The sequence below is a fragment of the Meriones unguiculatus genome, chromosome 8, assembly GCF_030254825.1.
Source record: "Meriones unguiculatus strain TT.TT164.6M chromosome 8, Bangor_MerUng_6.1, whole genome shotgun sequence".
NCBI classification, from domain to species: domain Eukaryota; kingdom Metazoa; phylum Chordata; class Mammalia; order Rodentia; family Muridae; genus Meriones; species Meriones unguiculatus.
The window spans coordinates 59583694-59600727 of NC_083356.1; the positions used below are offsets into that span (position 1 = coordinate 59583694).

The 17034-nt window shown below is 38.6% G+C and overlaps 1 protein-coding gene and 1 long non-coding RNA gene across 7 annotated transcripts in view; one reads left to right on the top strand and one right to left on the bottom strand.

Moving 5' to 3' along the window:
- LOC132655831 (uncharacterized) overlaps positions 1 to 3865 on the top strand; it is a 63015-nt gene extending 59150 nt beyond the window's left edge. Inside the window, exon 3 of the long non-coding RNA XR_009593710.1 lies at positions 676 to 3865. This is a non-coding gene — a long non-coding RNA (uncharacterized LOC132655831). The remainder of the gene's footprint in view (positions 1 to 675) is intronic.
- Positions 1 to 17034, bottom strand: part of Oxr1 (oxidation resistance 1) — a 423086-nt gene that overhangs the window by 192137 nt on the left and 213915 nt on the right. The gene's annotated exons all lie outside the window — the stretch shown is intronic.

Here is a 17034-nt window from a genome sequence, read left to right on the forward strand (position 1 = left end):
CCCATTTATTGATTGTTGATCTCAGAGCCTGCACTGTTGCTATTCTGTTCAGGAAGTTGTCTCCTGTGTCAATGAGTTCAAGGTTCTTCCCCACTTTTTCTTCTAACAGGTTTAGTGTATCTGGTTTTATATTGAGGTCTTTGATCCACTTGGACTTTAGTTTTGTGCAGGGTGATAAATATGGATCTACTTGCATTTTTTCTATATGTAGATATTCAATTAGACCAGCACCATTTTTTGAAGATGCTATCTTTTTTCCATTATATGGTTTTGGCCTCTTTGTCTAAAATCAGGTGTCCATAAGTGTGTGGGCTTCTTTCCGGGTCTTCTATTTGATTCCATTGATTCACCAGCCTGTTTCTGTACCAGTACCATGCAGTTTTTATTACTGTTGCTCTATAGTACAGCTTGAGATCAGGGATGGATATGCCTCCAGATGATCTGTTGTTGTATAGGATCGTTTTGGAAATTCTAGGTTTCTTGTTATTCCATATGAAGGTGAGAATTTTTCTTTCACAATCTGTAAAGAATTGTGTTGGTGATTTGATGGGAATTCCATTGAATCTGTTAATTGTTTTTGGCAAGATGTCCATTTTTACTATGTTAATCCTGCCAAGCCATGAGAATGGGAGATCTTTCCATCTTCTGATATCTTCTTCTATTTTTTTCTTCCAGAAAATATTTTCAACCAAAGCATAGAAAAAAACTTCCCCTACCTAAAGAAAGAAACACCTATAAACATAAAAGATGCCTACAGAATACCAAATAGATTTGACCAGAAAGAAAATACTCTTGTCACACAGTAATCAAAACACTAAAAGTACAGAACAAAGAAAGAATATTAAAAGCTGCATGGGAAAAAGGCCAAGTCAAACCTATCAGAATTACACCTGACTTCTGAAAAGAAACTATGAAAGCGAAAAGGGCCTGGAAAGATTCATGCAGACACTAAGAGAACATGGATGTCAACCCAGACTACTATACACAGCAAAGTTTCAATTGCCATAGATGGTGAAAACAAGATATTCCATGACAAAACCATGTTTAAACAGTGCCTAGCCACAAATCCAGCTCTGCAGAAGATGCTAGAAGGAAAACTCCAACCCCAGGAGGCTAAATACAACAGGGACAACACAGGAAACAAATAACTCTACAACTGCAGAACCAAAAGAAAGGAAGCACACACACATTCTCTACCACTAACAACATAAAAATAACAGGAAGTAACAACAACTTTAATATCTCTCAAAATCAATGGCCTCAACTCCCCAATAAAAAGACACAGGCTAACCGAATGGATATATAAATAGGACCCATCATTCTACTGCATACAAGAAACACCTCTCAGCAATAATGATAGACATTACCTCAAAATAAAGTGTTAGAAAAGGTTTTTCAAGCAAACGGACAAAAAAAAAAAAAACAAAAAAAAAACAAAAAAAAAAACAAGCTGAAGGAGCTATTCTAATATCTGATTAAATAGACTTTCAACCAAAATTAATAAGAGATGGGGCCGGCACTTCATACTCATCAAAGGAAAGATCAACCAAGATGACATCTGAATTCTGAACATCTATCCCCCAAATGCAATGGCACTCACATTTGTAAAATAAACATTACTAAAGCTTAAATCACACATTAAACCCCATATGTTCATAGTAGGAGACTTCAACATACCTCTCTCCACAATGGGCAGATATCATGGAGACAGAAACTCGACAGAGAAATTAGGAAACTAACCAACATTACGAATCAATTGGACCTAACAAACATCAACAGATCATTCCGTCCAAATACAAAAGAATATACCTTCTTCTCAGCACCTCACAGAAACTTCTCTAAAACTGACCACATCCTTGGACACAAAGTAAGCCTCAAAAAATACAAGAAAATTGAAATAACACTTTGTGTTCTAGCAGACTACCATGGATTAAAATTAGACTTCAACAACAACAGAAACAGTAGAATGTCTACAAACTCATGGTAACTGAACAATATTCTACTTAGTGACACTGGGTCAGGGAATGAATAAAGAAGGAAATTAAAGACTTTCTAGAATTCAATGAAAATGATGGCACAACATACCAAAACTCTGAGACACAATGAAAGCAGTGGTAAAAGTTCAGAGGACTAAAAGCCTTCATAAAAAATGTGTAGAGAGCTCATACTAGCAACTTAAAAGCTCACCTGAAAACTATATATATATATATATATATATATATATATATATATATAGGAATCAAACACACCCAAGAGGAAATAATCAAACACAGGACTGAAATCAATAATCCAGAAACAAAGAGAACAATACAAAGGATTAACAAAACCAATAGCTGCATTTCTTTTTTTTGTTTTGTTTTTAGAAAATCAACAAGATAGAAAAATGTTTAACCAAACTAACTGAAAGAGAGAGGGATAGTATCCAAATCAAAAAACTCAGAAAAGAAAAGTGGGCTATAACAACAGACACCAAGGAAATCCAAAGAATCATTAGACCACACTTCAAAAATCTGAATGCCACAAAATTGGAAAATCTAAATGAAATGAATGCTTTTCTTGATAGATACCACTTACTAAAGTTAAATGAAGACCAGGTTAACAATTTAAATAAACCTATAACCCCTAAGGAAAGAGAAGCAGTCTTCAGAAGCATCCTAACCAAGAAAAGCCCTGGGCAAGGTGGTTTGAGCACAGAATTCTACCAGACTTTCAATGAAGTGCTAACACCAATACTCCTTAGACTATCCCACAAAATAGAAACAGCAAAGTGTCTGGATACAAAATTAACTCAAAAAAGTCAGTAACCCTCCTTTATACAAGGTACAAAAGGACTGAGAAAGAAATAAGGAAACAACATCCTTCACAATAGCCACAAATAATATAAAATATCTTGGTATAATGCTACCCAAGCAAGTGAAAGGCTTGTATGACAAGAACTTCAACTCTTTGAAGAAAGAAGCTGAAGAAAATTTTAGAAGATGGAAACATCTCCAATGCTTGTGGATCAGTTGGATTAACAGTAAAATGGTCATCCTGCCAAACCCCACCAATGCAATTCCGATCAAAATTCTAAGACAATTCTTTACATACCTGGAAAGAACAACCATTAACTTTATACAGAAAAATAAAAAAGCCACTATGGCAAAAACAATTCTGTACAATAAAAGAATTTCTGGCGATATCAACATCCCTTATTTTAAAGCTATGTTTCAGAGCAATAGTAAAAAACAAAAACAAAAACAAAAAAACCACACACACACACATACACATACAACAACAAAAAACTGAATGGTATTGGCATAGAAACAGACAGGTTGATCAAATAAACACACACTCCTATGGGTACTTGATTTTAGACAAAGAAGCCAAAACCATCCTCTAGCTGAGACTCCTAACAGGGGTGTCGGGGAGGGGGACATGAAGACTGAAGTGACCACCTCCTATTCAGGTGGGAATAGTGGAAGAAGGGGACCAACAGTCCACCAACAAAACCTGTGATCCAAAATCACCCTGCCTACAAGAAGTGTAGTGATAAAGAAGGAACACAGATTGAGGGACTGTCCAACCAATAATTGGTCCAACCTGAGACCCACCCTGAGGTAGAGAGCCAGGCCCTAATATTAGTAATGATGCTCTGCTATGTCTGCAGACAGGAGCCTAACTTGACTGTCATCTGGGAGGCTCCAGCCAGCAGCAGATCATTGAGACAGATGCTGGGCCTTGCAGCCAAGCATGGGGCAGAGCTCTGGGGGTCCCGTGGAAGTGTTGCAGAAAAGGTGAAAGGACCTGGAGGAGACAGGAATCTCACAAGAAGACAGAGACTTCTTACCCAGAGACAACTTACCCAGACCCATGGAAGATTAGAGACTGGGACAGCAACTAAGGAGCATGCATGGTCTGGACATAGGCCACTGAACATATGTGGCCGATGGGCAGCTTGGTCTTCATGTGGGTCCCCTGGAGGGGCCTGGCTGTTAATAACATGGACTCTATTGCCTGGGAAGGCTGCCTTGCCTGGCCTCAGGGGATGAGGATATGCTCAGTCCTGATGTGACTTGATCAACTGGGAAGGGTTGATATGGGGGGAAGGGGATCCCCTTTTCTTGGGGAAAGGGGAAAGGGGAAGGAAAAAAGGGAAAAGGGAAAGGGTAAGAAGGGAGAATGGAGAGGGCACCTGTGGATAGTAAAGTAAATAAAGTGAAATTACAAAGAAAAAGAATTATTAGTTGTGATCAGGCCACCTGGGACTGGATCTATCCTACAGGACCATGAAGAATATTTCTGCCCAATTCAACTAACACACAACTCTTTCTCAAGTTCCCAGTAACAGTTAAAATGTTTGGATTAGCATACCCCTTGACAGACATCCAGGGGTCATAGATGAAGAGGAAGGGCTATCACACCCATTTCTTCCTCTTCTCCCTCCTACCCAGCTCTCTCTTTATTCTTGGTTCTTCTCTTTTCACTCCTCCCCTGAGCTCCACCTCCACATTGGAGTCAATATTTCCCACTACTCTCAGCCCTACAGCATAGTTTCGCTGGGGAAATCTATATTTGACTCTCAATTACTGTCTCCACAGTGCTTCACTGTTAGAGTACTCCAGTCCTTCCCAATGTTACAGCACCACAGACTTCTCCACCTCAAATAGAACACACTCTTTTTGTTCTAAAACCACCATTGTTTCTTGTTAGATGTGAGCTTCCATTTTTTAAACCCCCGTGGTACTTTGCCCCCAAGCTGTACAGCATAGGAATCACTGTGCAGTCACTGTCTTTGATCATCTGTACTAGCTGCCAGCTCTTAAAACCCATTTACTGTACTAATTTCTACACCACCTAGTGTATGGCTATGACAAAATCAACATTTTTGCCTTCCACAAAGTCATAAATGCCTAATTCTCAATATAATGATACTCAGCAGCAGGGTCTTCGGGATATTATCAGGTTATGAGGGTGAAGCCTTTAAAATGTGGTTAGCATCTTTATAAAAATGACAGGGGAGACTCTTCATTCACTCTCTGCTTTCATGCTTTGCAGAGGCACAATGAAAATACGGTCATCTACAATAGGCCCTCACCAGACACCAAGAACATCAGCATCATATTCTTGGACTTTCCAGTCTCTGCAATAGATGCTTGCTGTTTAAATCTACTCCATGGAAATTTGTCATAGCTGTCTAAACAGACAACAACTGATCTGTAGATAACATATCCAGTGTTCATTTGAATTTTTTAGGGGGAGTTGGATATTTCCTCTTGTGATAGGGTTCTTTTTAACTCTGGTTTGGAAAAAAACAGAAACAACAACAGAAACCAGGATGGCCCATGAATCTGAGACATGATGTGTGGGTGCTTTTGATTACTATTCAATTCTCATCCTTGCTTCAGTGGTTTTTTTTTGTTTTGTTTTGTTTTGTTTTGCATTTCATGTTTCATGTTTTCAAATTATTAGCTTCCTGTGATTCATAACCACCTATCTTAAAAGGCCTGTCTGGTTGCTCTATAAACATTGTTTTCTTATAGCCTCTAGTCTGGCTCTGTCTATAGGGAAGACATTCCTCTACCCTTCTGTGGTCCTTTTCAGCTTGCCCTTTAGCAACTGTATGGAAATATTATCCTTTAGTCATTCATTCCTGCATTTGGCAGTGACCACGTGTTATCCACAATACTGGTATTGCAGAGAGAGCAAGCCCACAGCCCTGCTACTGGTCAATGTACTTTGTACACCACTGTGACCTGGATGGAACAACACTCATCAGAATTAGAGTCAGTTGCAACCTAGAAAGCTGCATTGTTGAGTCTTGCAAATTTGCTTTCTACTTTTATAACAAGTCACACATGCAGTGACAGAAAGAAGAGGAAATATTTACATGAGGAAATGTTTACAAGAACAGAAGAATGATATTTTTAACAGTGGCCATTTCAAAATAAAAGTAGGTTCTTAAAATTTTTCTAGGAAGAAAGATTAGGTAGGAACAGTTTACTAGGGATGGTTTTACCTTATGTACTGCTGTGAGAAACAATGACAATGTTTCATGTTGTTAAATATTCAGGATATCTGAGTGAAGAAACTTGGTATCTGGATAATGGGTAACAGAACAGATGTCACAAGAGAGATACAGAAAGTTGTCTGGAGGATGCATGTCAGCATTTTAGGAAAAACTAAATCCTGAGCTGTTATGTAGGTCTTCCATAGGCCCTTTCCCAGAGAAGATTTTCTTACTCATTATGAACAAAGAATTCTCTCTGTGTCTCAAATGTCTGGCTTCTCCCCACACTGATGGGGGAGGGTCTGTAGAAAGGAAAGCCAGTATGCTACTCATGTCCCTAATAGTAAGCCTTATCCACAAGCCTTGTGTTTACTTTCAGGACAAAATAATATGCAGGCATACAAACAATGTGCCAGTCACGTTTTCCATAAACTAGTACTGCTTGGTACTGGATACTTACTGAATAGTTAGTACTTCTCCACAACATCTTCGTCACTGGCATTCTCTTACTTTAATATCAGCAAGTTGTTTAACATTTACAGGCCAGATTCAATACTGACTGATTTCTAGGAATTATTCTATTTTATTCTCTGATGAACAAATTTGATCAGTGTAATTTGTGACTAACACAGCTAAAACATACAGTAACTTTTAAATGGTGATATGTTCTTATTGTTCCCAGACATTTTCTTGACAGACTTCTTATTCTAGAATACTTGAATCGTAAATGGAGACTAAAGAAGAGGTGATGATACCTTTCCCACTTTTGATGAATAATCTCTTCTTTTCTCCACACAGACAATAAAATGGCTTTATTGCCTAGTCTTGTGATGTCTCAAGGTCTCATCATAGTCAGCTGTTGTGAATGACACAGTTTTATATATTGCTAAAGTGGCCAATAACCAATAACAATAGTCACACTGACTCTTGTAGCAGAAAGAAAATAACAAAGATGGCCCCCACCTCAGACCCTTCTCAGCTGCATTTCAGCCTATTAACATTCTATGCCCATTACATAGAATCTCAGAGATCCTCAGAGGCTGTAAGAGCTCAATTTCAGAAGAACAAGAAGACTGACAAGACACCTTGAGTTGAATGTGCACAGTTGGAAGCCCACAATGAGTAACGCAGCTGCTGCTTTGTATTTAGAATTCTGGGCCAGTGAAGAAGAGAGAACAAACAGAAGGAGAAGTATAATGACTCTTCAACACCTTTATGACTTTGACAGCAAAGAAAATCCCAGTTTATTCTGTATTTGCAGACACTGTGTGTGTTTGTGCTTTCTTGGTTTATATGGTTGCTTGTTTGTTTTATTAAATGGAATTGAACATCTGATAAGCTTTAATTTAAAAAAAGGACACATGGCAACTAAATGCAGCTTGGGATCTGGATATGGTCCTAGAGCCTCAAAGAATACAGGGTAACAAGTATGGTAAAAGTAAGGGTTTTGTTTGTTTGTTTGTTTGTTTTGTTAGTTAGTTTGTTTGTTACTGACAGTGTACTAGCACCATACCTACTGAGCTGTCCTCCATGTACTGAATTCATAATTTTGCTAATATTTATAACGAATAGGATGCTTTTAAATTCAATATGCATTAGTTCCGAAGGCCCATTCCTTCCATACTAATGTATGTGTTTTTTCCATTCTGTACACAAAGAGCCTCATTTTCTCATTAAAGAAGACATATTTTTAATTGAATGATGTTAGTTGTCATTCTTTATAATATTTTGGAGCTAGAAACCATAGACCTAGATTTCTATGCCAATGTATGTAGAACATGTAACAGGAACATTTCCCCCTTTCATCTCTAGTTTGTCACCAGTTCTTCTGGATTTATGACATTGACCTTTCTGGGATCATGTTACCTCTCTCTCACTCATCACTCTTCATCAGAACGATTTTGGTACGTTGCCTTTCAGTTAATATTTACCACATGCTTACTGTGTGCCAAGTGTTAGTGATCAATTTAAAAGCATTAGAGCGAGCAAGCCATCTTACAAACCTGAGTGGCAAAGGAGAATATCCTCTGCTTTCCTAAGGAAGTTAGATATCAGGGAGGGTAAATGATTATCCAGTAACAGAGGGACTAGGACCCACACCCAAGCACACATTATCCTCGAATCCAATCTCAAAAACAATGTGTCATGTGACAACTTTTATCTAATATTCTGTATGTCTCCAATATTCTTCTCTATATAAGCACACATATAACCATCAAATCCTCCCGTGATGCCGGAGTCAGCTCTTCATAAAGAAAAAATATTAAGACCCTCTTCTAAGCAAAGCAAAGCAAAACAAAGCAAAATATCTTTCCAAGCTCCCAAAATGCCAAAGTTAAGCATAAATTTTCAAGTACCACATACAAGTCCTCACCTTGCTTTCTTCTCTTTAGAGCCTCTTCTGTAACTATTTACAATGATAGACATTCTGTCATTTTGAAAACTGTCCACTGAATTGAAGCTTGTGTAGGCTTATCTAGAGGCAAAGGTGAGAAAAAAAGCACAGTAATCTAGCCATTGGACATCATTATTTATGCCTGCCAGTATCTCCTGTGAAGCGCCCTGGAGTCCACCTCCACCTCAGCCCACACCACACACTGTTTATTTTTAAGACTGTTTCTCATATCAAAAGGATCTGCAATATGAGGGCCTTTTAATTGTACTTTTTTTTTTCTGACAGGATCTTGAACTCACAGTCCTTCAGTGTCACCATACTCGGCTTGGGGGAGGTGTTGAAACAGACTGTAGTAAGTTCCTTGTTTGAAACAGCGTGCCAGGGCTCTGCTCTTCGAGTGCATGTTATGTGCTGCTCTTGGCTCTGTTGAAATAACTCTTGAAAAGACCTCAAGACACAAACTACCTAACTGCAAAGGAACCTTTTCTGAATTTGTTTTTAAGATGCTCTAAAAATGTAGTCACAAAGTTCAACTCTCTCAGGGCACTTATATTTTATCTCCAGTACGTCCCAGAAATGTTTTTTACTCCTTTTGGATGAAGGACTTATAAGTGGAAATCAATGGCTTATGTGCTAATGTGTTTTAAAGTTGAAGTAACAACATAGCAAGCAGTAACGGTGAAGCGCGGCTACTGGAGGTCTCCCGTGTTCTGCCCTCATACCCATGCACCGTTATGCACATTCACAGCATACTGTTTGTTAATATTTTTACTAAGCTACTTGTAAACCAGATGCATGGTATCCCATATATAGATACACACACACACACACACACACACACACACACACACACATTGTTTTATGTCTTTATGGTCAGTTAAAATACATCTAAATTAAATTAAAGTACAATTAAAGTAATCAGATTCCTAGGAATTCAAATGGCTGTAGCATTATTTTCAAATTGCTCACTAGAAAACTGGCTGCAATACATCCTCCCTGCTTCCCCAGTGACAATTTTCCATTCTAAACCATTCTGTGACCAGGTCCACAGCATGCCAAGTACTCTATTTGCTTTCTTCCTAGAACGTCTATGAGCATAAAAAATACAGAAATCCACAAAATATAAAACATACATAGAATTTATAGGAATGGACTACTAAATGAATAACCAAATGCTCTATCTGCTGCCAGCCATGATCACCATGGACTAACCCTACAGAACTCTAAGCAAGCCCCCAATTAAGTGCCTTCTTTTATAAGAGTTGCCTTGGTCATGATAACTCCTCACAGCAACAGGGAAGTAATTAAGACAGAAATAGTTTTATTTTGGAATGTATATATTATCTTAAATTTTTTAAAATCTATACTCATAAAAATAATGTGCTAATACTGTTTCTTGTCACTCTGATATAATATCTGGGCACAAAAAGAAAGTCAGGGCAGAAAAGGATTATTCAGGTTATAATTACATGTTACAGTGGCAGGAACTTAAAACAGCTAGTCATATTATATCCACATTCAAGAAAAGAGAGAAATGAATGCATATAGGTTTCTTGTGCTCAGTCTCATCATTACTTGGATACAATCCAGGACCCAAACCCAAGGAATGGAGCTACCCACAATAATAAATTCATCTCACCTCAATTAATGAAATCTAGATCTAGACAATTCTTCATTCAAAGTCTGTGCAAGTTGGTATTTAAAACAACCATTACATATAGAAATACTAGGAAAATTTGGAAATATTTCACTGTCCAAAGTATCATAAATTCTATCCTTAAATGTTGAGAATAATAAGCTTTTCTTAATAGTCCATCATTTTCTTTCATGGTCATAGTTATAGTTCAGTGAAGATGAACATTCATGGAAGTGCTGTAGGTGGAATGGATACATTTTGATGACTGATAGTGCTAAAATACTTACTTCAATGAGGGACTTGGCAAATTTCAAATATAATTATGATTATTTTTCAACCATGAACAATGCCATTTTAATTATCCTACAATTTAAACCAACATAAGCTTAATTAGGCAGTTAGAAATCATTACATAAGTTGACAGGTATAATTTGTTTTTAATAAGTGATAAGACTATTATGTTCCAACTAAAATACAAAACCACTACAATTTGCTGACAGAAACCTCAGGGTTATTGACATTCTTTAATCCATTTATCACAGCTATGATTAAGCTGTGCTTCTTGATCCTGACTTGATTGCTTCTGACAGAGAACAATAAAGGAATCAGGGCAAAAATGAAAGAAGCAAATTGACAAAACATGGTGCTAGCCACACGCAATCAGAGCTGGCAAGCTCACAAAGCATGCCATAAGCCCTACCAATCAGCAGAAATCCAATCATTGTTCTTTCTTTGTAGTATAGTTTCTGCTACTCAGTAAAATTTAGTTATTAAAGTTACAGACATGTTTAGTTTTTCTTTTAAATCTTAATTCCCTTGAAGTAAAGCTTTCATATTTATTCTAGAGTTTAATGGTGTGCTTTTCTTATGTGTGTGTGTGTGTGTGTGTGCGTGTGTGTTTGACTTCTTGATTAAAAGTGAATTTTAAATAGGCTAAATAAAAATTATCCAATAAATTGCCCCCACTATTATTATGGAAATCAAGGTTCCTTCTTTAGGTTCCTAGTCTCATTAATAATAAAATTTAGAAATGGTTGGAGAAAGAAGTTTGAGGACAGTTTTACTAGAGATTTAGAGAACAATGAAAGGGGAATGGAAGCTGGCAAACAGCCTTAGCTCACACACGTAGCTGAATGGTGGAAGGCAGTTAGCTTTGGAGAAACAGAGAAAGAAAGCCCAGGGCATCCAGGGGAGCATTCCTAGACTTTGGACAATATCCAAAGACAGAAAAAAGAAAAATGAGAAGTTACACTTTTTGAATAATTCAGAAAAGTAGGAAGACTTGGTGCTCCAAGATTAAAGCTCAACAAGGGGCTAGATTTTGGTTCTGGTTTCATTAAGGAAATAGTTACTCCTCTCACCTCACTGGCATGGCTTTAGATGAACCTGAATCTCTGAGGGATGGTCTCATGGCCAGGTGATTGACAAGCTCAGTGGTTTGACTCTTAAAGGGAGGAAACACTAGTGTGTAATGTTCTAATCTTTGGAGCAGATAGGAATACCCTATGTTCACCCAAGGTCAGAGGTAGACTCTAACCAGAAAGAAAGCCTTTCCCTAGTAGACTGCCACACAGCCCTGTCAATGTCCTTAAGGCCCCTCTATTGCCTCACCACAGACACAGTGACTTAAGTGCTCCTAATCCTGTATTGATGCGAAGCTCTATGCATTCTATAAATGAACAACAACAAAACGCTTGGATCTTTTAAAAATTATCATTATTTACAATATGTATCCCAATTGTAGCCCCTTCTCTCATCTCCTCCCAGTCCCACCCTCCCTCCTTCTTCCTGTCCTATCCCTCTCCCACAGTCCACTGATAGGGACCTTTTATGTCATCAAGTTCCACCAGCTTAAAACTTGACCTGACCTGAGTACTCTTTTTTTTTGACACTTCAAATTATTTATTTTTTTTGAATACAATACCATTTCTTTTTTATTTGCAATATTAGCAATATACATTTTTAACAACTGTAAAAGTTATACAATTTAACATCTTGAATAGTGTGTAAGAATTTGTCCTTTTTTTCTTTTTTATAAATTAAATTTTTTTATTATTAGTTACATTTTATTAACTCTGTATCCCAGCTGTATCCCGCGGGGGTCTCATGCCCTCCCAATCCCACCCTCCCTCCCTCATCTCCTCCCTGCCCCTTTCCAAGTCCACTGATTGGGGAGGACCTCCTCCCCTTTCATCTGAGCCTGTTTTATCAGGTATCTTTAAGACTGGCTGCAAAGCCCTCCTCTGTGGCCTAGCAGGCCTGCTCCTCCCTTGGGGGGTGGGGAGGTCAAAGAGCCTGCCATTGAGTTCCTGTCAGAAATAGTCCCTGTTCCCCTCACTTTGGGAAACCAATTGGTTACTGAGCTATCACGGGCTTCATCTGAGCAAAGGTTCTAGGTTATATCCATACATGGTCCTTTGTAGAGTGTCAGTCTCAGAAAAGACCCCTGTGCCCAGATATATTTGGTCCTTGTGGAGCTCCTATCTTTTCTGTGTCATACTAATTCCCCTTCTTTCATATGATTCCCTGCACTCTGCCGAGGGTTTGGTTATGAGTCTTAGTATCTGCTTTGATACACTGCTAGGTAGAGTCTTTCAGAGCCCTCTGTGGTAGACTCCTGTCATACGTCCAATGCACATCCCATTTGTCTTTCTAAGTGAGGATTGATCATCTTACCCCATGTCTGCTTTCTTGTTTATCTTCTTTAAGTGTGTAGATTTCATTATGTTTATTATATCTTATAGGTCTATATAAGCAAGTATATACCATGTTTGTCTTTCTCCTTGTGGGCTACTTCATTCAGAATGATCTTGTCTAGATCCCACCATTTGCCGCAAATTTCATGATTTCCTCATTTTTGATTGCTGAGTAGTATTCCATTGTGTAAAAATACCACAATTTCTGTATCCATTCCTCCGTTGATGGACAACTGGGTTGTTTCCAGGTTCTGGCTATTACAAAATAAAGCTGCTACAAACATGGTTGAACAAATGTCCTTGTTGTGTACTTGAGCAAATTTTGGGTATATACCTAGCAGTGGTATAGCTGGGTCTTGAGGAAGCGCTATTCCTAATTGTCTGAGAAAGCTCCAGATTGACTTCCAAAGTGGTTGTACAAGTTTACATTCCCACCAGCAATGGAGGAGGGTTCCCCTTTCTCCACAACCTTTCCAGCATGTGTTGTCACTTGAGTTTTTGATCTTAGCTATTTTGATGGGTGTAAGGTGAAATTGCAAGTTTGTTTTGATTTGCATCTCCCTGATGGCTAAGAATGTTGAGCATCTCTTTAAAATATGTATACTCTCTGAAATGTATGGAAAGCTCAGGCCTTTTCAGGTAATTCTAGCTTCCATGGATGACAAATAACTTCAGCCATGAAATAATTTCCTCTAACATTCCTGTGACCTATAAAATATAAGAAGTCATCAAACTGTCAGAACCAACTTCAATTCAAAACAAAGTCATTTTTCTCAGCAACATAATTTAATTGGGACCCTCAGAGCAGTTTTAGTTCCCCTGCTCTGAGACAGTGACCTGTCTGCCAAGATGGTTGAGTTGACTAAATCACAGGGACTTCCAAGCCCTCACATGACGAATCTTCTTGCCAGGAGACTAAGTTCCAATTGACTGGTGACCTATTTTCAGGCTGCAGGATGTGTCACCTCCAGCCACATTAGCTTTTCTTTCTTTTTTAAACCTGTTGTTACAGGTTTTAAGTTTGTTGTTGTTGTTGTTGTTGTTTTTTAACGTTGATATTTTTTATTCTTATAATTAAAATGTCTGGCTTTAAAATCAGAAGCATATCAGGAATGGGATGGTAAGTCTAAATGTCTGCTCTACTGCAATTAAAAAGCAGATAAATATGTGCCTTGATGTTCTCCTTTTAGGGTTTCAAAGCTAGTTATTACTGCTTTAATTTCACCAACCACTGAGAAGAACTCCCAGGAGCCCCTAATTCTGCAGAGTCTCTTTTTCAGATTAGGAAGAGTGAGTTAAACATTTGCATTTGATTGTGCTTCATTATATTGGGACTGTTGAAGGTATTCTAACCTGAAGGCAGGAAAAAGGACAAGATTTGAGACTTTATACTTTCAGAAACTGGTAAAATTTTAAGAATGATTGTTTCCTGATGATATTTGGTAAATAAGGTAAATTAAAAGAAATGTCGTCCCTTCTCAGTGAGATTCAAGCATCCTCCCTTGGGCTGTCCTTGGTTTCTTTGAGTCTGTGTTCTGCAGTATGGTTATCCTGTACTGTAATAGATAAAATCCACTTATAAGTGAGCACATACCACATGTGTCTTTCTGGGTCTTGGCTACCTTAGTCAGGTACTTTCTAGTCCCATCCATTTGACTACAAATTTCATTGTTTTAAATAACTGAGTAGTATTCTATTGTATAAATGTACCACATTTTCTTTATCCATTCTTCAATTGAGGGATATCTAGGTTGTTTCCAGTTTCTGGCTATTATGAGTAAATCTGCTATGAACATAGTTAGGTAAGTGAAAATAAAATGAAATAAAACAAATAAGAGAAAATATAAATATATATAAATATAAAAGTAGAATAAATAAAATAGACAATTGGGGTAGATAGAGGGAGGAAACTGGGTGGGACAGAAGGTGGGAAGTAGAAACAGAAGGGGATCAAGCATGGGGAGGATGGCAGGAGAGCAACTAGAAGAAGCAGTGGGGCATCTCTGGAGCAAGCTAGGAATTTAGAACAACGAAAACTCCCAGGAGCCTAAGAGGGTGACTGAAGACTTCTAGCAACAGGAGATATGGAACATGAAATGGTCACCTCCTGTAACCAGGCAAGACTTCCAATGGAGGGATGGGGACACCAAGCCAGCCATAAAACTTTTGAACCACAAATTTTCCTGCCTCCAAGAGGTGCGTGGATAATAAGGAAGTAGAAGGGAGGGAATGGCTAACCAATTGCTATCCCTTTTTGAGTCCCATGCTATGAGAGAGCCCACCCTTGACATTATTAATAGTATTACATGACAATATTCTGCTACACTTGCAGACAAGAGCCTAGCTATCTGAGAGGCTTCATCCAGTAGCTGATGGAAACAGATGCAGAGACCCACAGGTAAGCATTAGGCAGAGCTCTGGGAATCTTATGGAAGAGGGGGAGGAAGGATTGAAAGAGCCAGAGAAGTAAAGAACACCACAAGAAAACCTACAGAAGCAACTAATTTGGCCCCATAGTGGCTCACAGAAAGCATGCATGGAATGGACCTAGGTCCTCTACACATATGTAACAGACGTAGACCTTAGTCCTTATGTGGGACCTCTAACAGCAGAAGCAGGGGCTCTCTCTGATTTGTTGCCCACTTTGTATCCCTGTTCCCTAATTGCGCTGCCTTTTTTAGCCCCAACAAGAAAAGATGCGCCTAGTCCAACTGCATCTTGAAATACCAAGGTTGATATGCATGGGCAGTCTCCACTTCTCTGAGGAGAAAAGGATGGGGGACAGGAAGAGGGGTTGTAAGAGAGAGGAAGTGAGAGGAAAGGAAGGAGGGGAAGTTTTGATTAGGATGTAAAATAAATAATTCATAAAAAAGAAATGTTTTATAAAATACCACTTAGTCAATATACTAAACTATGATTTCACAAATAACATCTCATTATAACACAAATAATTCAAGAGAGGAAGAAGAGAAGAATAAAGGAAAAGGAACCCAAAAGGAGTGTGATAGAAAGAAACACAAAAATTGGAGGGAAGAGAGTGGAACTGGAAAGAGAGCAAGCAGGGGGCTGGGAGCAGATCTGAAAGTTATTAAAGAAAGAAAGAAAGAATGTGAAATTAAAAAAAAGAAAAAAGACACTTTAATTGAAGAAGTATGAACTCATTAATAACTAGGTTTCTCTCTCTCATGTTTGTGTGTGTGTGTATAAATGTTTTTATTTCCCCAGATGATGTGATGAGATGAGAGCCCTACCAAAGATTTACTAATACATGGCCTGGGCTGAGCCCAGAGCATTCCCATCTATCTCTAGGCCTATGCCTGGAAGTTTCTAGCCTTCATACAATCTAGTCTTCTGCAAGCCCTGACCTTGAAGGCTTCAGCTTCTGGCCTCCATCTGTTATCTCAAGCCTAGAGTGTTTTCAGCTTCTGCTGTATAAGCTCACCCTTTCTAGTTCTTTCTGAACTCTGGCTGGCTGGTTCAACTCAGCTGTTCTGGCTCAAAACTCCTCTTCAATATGACTGACTCAAACTGGTTTCTCTCAGCTTCTCACTAAATTGCTTTGCTTGAAGCAACTGCCTCAGCACTTCTGCCCAAAGTCAACTGCAGTCAACTGAATTGTATCATACTCAACTCCCTCTCTCCCACTGCACTGCTCTTAAGTAGCTTCTGTTTCCTGCCTGTTCTCTTGAGAGTTGGACGTATCCTATCTCTGACTCATTTTGTCAAATCTTTCTGTAATTAATCACTTTGTCTGCTCCTCAACTAGATGTCAGTTTTTGGTATTAAAGGTATGTATTAAGGGCATGTCTGTATTCCAGCCAGATGAACTAAAGGTGTGCGTTTGTATTCCAAAGAGAAGGATTAAAGGTGTGTGGCTTGTCTGCATTGGAGCTGATCACACAGACCTGGATGTGAATCCTTGCCAGAGCAGCCATGTTGTTAGATTAAAATTCCTGTGTGTGTGTGTGTGTGTGTGTGTGTGTGTCTGTGTCTATTCTGGCATATGTCTCTCTGGGTACACATGCACACATGTATGTGCAGGCCAGAGATTAAGCCTTAGAAGAACCTATCTGTCTTATCTTTTTTAGTCAAGAGTCAAAAAGTGCTGCTGGGACTCAGAGCTTGACAGTTTGGATAGACAGGCTGGGTGGTGATCCCCAAGGACTGTCTGTCTTTGCTTCAGAAGCATTGGAATTACAAACACATAACACCTTGCTTTGCTTTACATGGGTACTCCGGAGTTGAGGTCTTATGCTTGCACAGTAATCACATTACAAACTTAGACAATTCCTTAGCCTGCTAGTGCTCTGTTTAAAAT